A 6,186-nucleotide genomic window follows, 5' to 3' on the forward strand; every position below is an offset into this window, starting at 1 on the left:
CAGATCCTGGAGGAGAGATATTACAAGTGTATACATCACTGCTCCCCAAAAAACAAGCTCACACCTGTGAGCATCTTCAAAGGCAGGATTTTGCTCTGCTCTACCAAGGTTTTTTTCACATGCAGAAGGAAAAAAGGTGTTACAAGCACAGCACAAAAGGCCAAGCTCCATGACAGCTAGTTTTAAACATCTTGGCCAGGTTTATCCAGGGTATCGGCTGGCAGCAGCGAGACTTTTCTACCTCCTGGAAGAAGCACTTGGCAGCTCTGTCACCTTGGACACAACTGGTTGCCAAGTCTCCCCTTTCCCACTAAAAGCATCAAGGAATCCATGTCATCTTCTTGTGACATTTCTAAGAGGAGGCTCTTTACCCCTGACTGGCTAAAGAAGTGTGAGGAAACCCTGCCAGGCCCTGCCTGCAGCCTCCTTTGCCTGCTGGTTGGAGGACACCTTTCCAGCCATGGGCCAGGGACTGGGGATGAAAATCCTGGTGGGGTAAGAGGACACAGCGCCATCAGAAGGCATCTATTCATGCTATGGAAGAATGCAAGTCCATAGACAACACCGAGCTGAGCACCAAGACAGCTGGGAAGCTAGACCAAATGATATGATACGATTTTTGAGTTTCAAGATGTTTCAAGTCCAGACCGTCCTTAATGGAAATCAGCAAAACTTAACCTGATATCACGCTAAGTCTGATGCTTTATCTCACCAGCCAGTTTGGCCTTTAGATCCTGTGCTGACTCAAGACCTTTTGGAGTACTTTATGCCAAAAATGAGAGGAAGGAAAAGAGTAAAAGAGGTTGATGCTCCATAAGTCACAATGAAACCTCCCAAGCAATGAAGGTATGTGAGGACTCCGTGCCATATCCTTAGCAATCCTTTAATGTCCTTTCCAAGTCTGAAGTCACTTCACCTCCTAGTAAATTAGGATGGAACCTGAGAAAGACACAGCTCATTTTAAATGGGCAGTAATTTAACTCCTCTACTGCATGCTCCAGGGAAAAGAGAGGAAGGAAAAAGCAGCAAATCTCTGCAGCTCACACACCGGCTATAGGGCCCTGGAGCCACAGGAATCCCAACTGAAAGCAGCAGCAAGGAGATTTTATCTTACGCAGTGTGAGAGAGTGTGCAGAGGTTAGCAACATACACACTGCCTAATCTTTACATTTAAAACTACATAGTATCCCCCCTGCCAGGCTCACGAGCTAGTGCTTTGCTTGATAAAACTTCCCACCTGGTGGGATTTGGTATGCACGTTCTGCCTCAACTGCAGCCTTTGCCAAAGAAGCAAGGCACAGCCCTGCTCCTACATATTTTGGCTACATTTAGGCAGGCGCTTGCATTTCATAGCCTGGTTGCTCAGTGATCTATAAACTGATGCACATGCAGAGGAAAATGAGGAGCCAAAATAAGCTATCAAAAGCTTTACAGGACACTGGAAAGCAAAGTGCAAAGAGCACTTGGATGACACTGCTTCTTCCTCAGGGAACGATGGCATTGGGAAGGGGAGCTGAAGGCAGCCTCCAAGTTGTCCAGCAAGAGATGAGAAGCAGCAACACCTTTGGGAAGCCACTCACCCCCTCGTTGGTCCTCCTGGGGCAAGGCGGTGGTGACAGAGATGCTTACAGGCTCTCCAAGGAATGCTTTGTATGTCTCGCTGCCAGTTGCTGGGGAACACTGACATCGTCTGGGACAGAATTAGAAAACCTTGAGCAGGAGGACAACGCGGCACAAGTGCTAAGTCAGCCGGAGGCTATATGTGGCACACCAGTTGGTGCCTTCTTTCCCTTTCCTCAGATACTCATTCCTTTGCGAGCTCCTTCAACGCGGTTTGACTTCAATCGATGCTGCCTTGTGACTGCTGCATGTCCCTGCCTTCGTTCAGGCTACCAACAACTTACGCAGCACTGGAGGGAGGTGATGGGTGTGTTTTGAGGGGGCAGATCTGTCCCTTGGCTCCCTCCAGTGCTTCAGCAAAGTCCTTCATTTGTGCGCATAATGCAACCTTTCTGCTATTATATAATGCTGTCTCCAGTGTTCACCCATCACTACCCTATTTCCCACCACCTGCAAATCCCGTGGTGCCAGCCCTGACTCTCTGCAGGTGACATTCCTGCACAATCACCTCCAGACTGCCTGTGTGCCGTGCCCTGCTCCCAGACCACCTTCCCAAGGACAAGGCACTCTCCTTGGAGCAAGACCGCTGAAACATTCTGACCTGGCTGTTTACTGGGCTTGACTCTCTTTTGCACAAGTTTGCACAGCTTATCAGGGTGTTCTGCAGTTGAGAGCATCTTGGATTGCAAATGGTTTTGCTTTTCTGCGTTGCAAGTGCCTCACACCTTGTGAGCGCTGACAAAGCCAAACAATTAGTAGATTAATCAGGCAGCCTGTTGCACACTGTCAGCGTTACAACCTGAAGCTGAAGTCTTAAGAGAGTTTGCTAGCAATGGAACTCTGGTTAGTTACTTCAACACTGTGATGAAATGCAAGAATCAACCTAGATTGGGCAATAATCATGCTTTTATGGCCAAAATCACAAAATTAAGAGAGAGCACGAGGATGTCTCAAGCATCTTGGTGTGAAAAAATGCACCCAGTCTCCATCAGTTTAAAAACTCCTTAAGCACAGTGACATGCATTCTATAGTCCTTCCAAATTTGTTGTGAATTTTAGTAACTGATAACACTTGATAACTGCCTATATGTCAAGTTCCTTCCTGCATCTCATTAGGTTCTTTACTTCAAATAGTCCCCCAGCAACAAGTTTTACAATTTAACTTGTGTTGTAAAAAACATTCCCACATACTAGTTTTGAATTTCACTGTGCCTCCCCGGTTTGTGTTCAAAAGGCTTCTCTAGGAAGCTACTTCCCTGTAGTTCTTGTAACTTTGGATAATGGAATCACTTCCCACTTACGAGCTGAACAAAGTAGGTAGCTCTGCCAGGGCACAGCTCCAAACCACTGCAATCTTTCTCAAAGCTCGTTGCTCGCCAAATGGCACACATACACTTGCACTTTTTTCTGCTGACATTGCAGCCCCCCCACCTTCAAAAGAGGAACACGGCAAATATTTAACAGCAACAGGTGTCAGAGAGGAGCTGAACACAGGAAAGAGAGAACATGTCAAACAGCTGAAATGACAGAATGTAAGTGTGGGGGGGACAGCAGAAAGCCTCCAAGAAGAGACTGAAATAGGTCAACTGTTCTTAGGTATTTATAAACACTGTCTGTGTTTTTAGTGTTACGCACCTTGCTTGAAAGCAGACTCCCACCAGAGCCTTCTGAGTGACCAACAATACTCCCCCTTACACTTGATCCAGCATCCTGTAATCAACTCACCAACAATTTCACAAAGCAAGGAAACCCTGTTTAAAGCAAGCACTCAGAGATTCGCTAAACTCACAGTGATCCTTCTGGTCACAGAGCAATAGCATATAAATTCACATGATCTTGCCCAGAAAGGATTTCTTCCTCTGTGGCCTCCTAAACCAGCCCTTTGGCTACTCTGGCTATCTCAAGCAGAGTAAAGCACATGAAAAGAAAACACTGGACTGAGCTCTTCTGAGCAACCTCATGCTGCAAGAGGCACACTTTACCTTGTGAACCCTGCACAACATCTCAGATAAACTACAACTAGTAGAAATCTCTCTCGGGCAGTCCTTACAGCATGTGCGGCTTGGTGGACACATCAAAAGTGTAACAAAAAACCCCCAAACCCACAAGCAAGCAAAACACAAACTTCTATATGGATAGTGAAAAAACAAGTACCTTGGTTTCAAGTCACTGGCAAAATGAGAAATTAATTGCATTTTCAGGCATTTTAGACAGCAAAAAGCAACAAAGGGAGTTCATTGTGAAAGAGCAGAAGCAGCAGCACTCGCCCTTTATTCAACAGCTCTGTGGCTTGGCTGCTCTTCTGAAACATGGGAGATGTCGTCCCCTGCTTCACTGTATGGATTTAAACCATCACCTCCCTCACCCTGGATGAGGGTCTCACTCCCTGGGCTATAGCAAACCACAGAGACAAAGCTATCCTGTTAAAACTGGACCAGAAAGGCAGAGACTTCAGAGTAATTGTACAGGGGGTGCAGCCCAGTGTACAACTCCTAAGATCAAGGCCACCTCCATGTGACTTTAACCTGAAAAAAATGATCATACTCCACTTCAGAAGTGTCAGAATGAATCATGTCAATTCTCCAGATGAAAAACAATTCCCTTACATTAATTCGACCAAATGCAGCCCAAACGTGTAGAAGTTTTTTGTTGGCCAGAACCACACCCTCGTCAGTTAAACCCTTTGTAAAAACCAGAAAAGCCTCAAGTAAGGTGACCCATTTCAAAAATAACAGGGCACGGTTTCCAACCAACAATTTCCTCACTACTGGATTTTTCTGGGGCCTCGTGAAACCTGAAGCTCCATCACAATTCATTACACAGTCCCTCAACACAGATTCTCCTGCAGCAGGGAGGCATCCATGCACTCCCCAGGAGCTGTGCACCCAACAAGGCAGATGCCAGCAATAATTTGCATCCCCAGCTGCTGCCACTTTCCTTTAGAAGCAGATCTCGGCAAGTCCCAGCAAGCACAAGGGAGAGGCTGGGGGTTTGGTCTACTATTCCTGTTTGTGTGAAGCTGCTGCTAAAAGTGGAAGAGGAGCCTTCCTCCTGCAGCCCCTGGAACGGCAGCTCCCAAGCAAGAGCACAGGGACGTGTCTCCTCTGCATCACTTAGGAGGGCTTTGCTCCCTGGGGACAGACCTGATGCACTCAAAGAGATGTTTTGGGACACATCCAAGCTTGCCAGGCAGATAAACCCATGATGTCCTGTCCCAAGGCCAGAAAACTGATTAGATCCAAATCTTTAACCCAGCAATTGAAATAAGGACCTGCCATCCACCTCCTCCTCTGCACCTGTTTGTCTTCTCACCTGGACAATATACAATTATTTTGTGACAGCTCCTCATAAAACCTTTTTTGTCACCTCCTTTTCTGGAACATCTGCATTCTTAGACAGGCCACACACCATGCAGAGCTAGCACTACGTTCATGCTTCATTTCTGAAAGCCTGTCTTCCTTTTACGATATATTTGATGGGGGCTTTCAGGCATATTTCATTGCAAACCTCAGGTGACTGAAGAAACTGTTAGATCATCACTGGTTCTTTCTTGCAATTACTTAAAGTTCTCACATGTGTGAGTTCTCACAACGTTGTGACTATTTCCATCCAAAGAATATCTCCAGGATCCATTTCCATTGAAGTTTGCTAAGTAAAGTTTGGTTTGTGTGATGTAAGACATGCCCTCACGAGGCCCCTCAAGGGTGACAGATGACATCCCAAAGGCTCCTGTCAACCTGCAGTGGTGCAGAAGAGGCCACACCATCACCCTTCCCAGATAGAGCAGCAGCACAGGCAGCATCAAGCACCTTGAAGGCAGCCAGCAGAGCTCACAAGCCACAGACTCTTTGTCCCAAAGTACTGCCAAAACTAAAGATATTAAAAAAGGAAATAAAAATCTCTCCTGGTCTGTGTTCTCTGAAGCAGAGACCGCATCAAGTATTCAAATTGTATGCATTAGTATGACTCAACTTCCAAAACTTTCTTGCTCAAGGTCATGGGCTGTAGCAAAGAAGAACTTTGAGCACAAGTTTTCTTACATGAGAATATACCTTTGGCCACTTTCCATCCTTGTTTTGGTGTGCATTTTTGTAAGTTTACCTTACTTAAAAACACGTTAGCTTAAAATGCATGGCTACCCTGTCAGATGTAAATGTCTGTCCAGGCCTTGAGGCTCTAAATTTCTAATTACAAACCCCTCCACAATATAGTTCAGCAGATAGAATTATGGGGCCCATGAAAAGCCTTGCACCTACTAGCACAGAACTTCAGGAGCCTGGAAAGTAAATGAGAGATTACTGGACAAGAGAAAGCAGTCCTGGATTTTTCTGCAGAAAAACCTCAGTCGTGTGGACCCAAGGGGAACCATTAAGTTTGGTTTTGCTGTGCTGGAAGAGTCTACTGAAAAGAGAAAAGTCATTTTCTCCTAAAAGTTGTGTCTTCTGTAGAGCAGGGAGCTCCATCAGGAAACTGAGGGTAGAAAGATAAACAAGAGACACAGGATGGGCAGGCAAACAAGGTGAAAACCAAAATTCCTCCTTTGTCCGATAGCTGGTTTTTAATCATA

Source organism: Apaloderma vittatum, unplaced genomic scaffold (genome assembly GCF_000703405.1).
Source record: "Apaloderma vittatum isolate BGI_N311 unplaced genomic scaffold, ASM70340v1 scaffold36251, whole genome shotgun sequence".
Classification (NCBI taxonomy): domain Eukaryota; kingdom Metazoa; phylum Chordata; class Aves; order Trogoniformes; family Trogonidae; genus Apaloderma; species Apaloderma vittatum.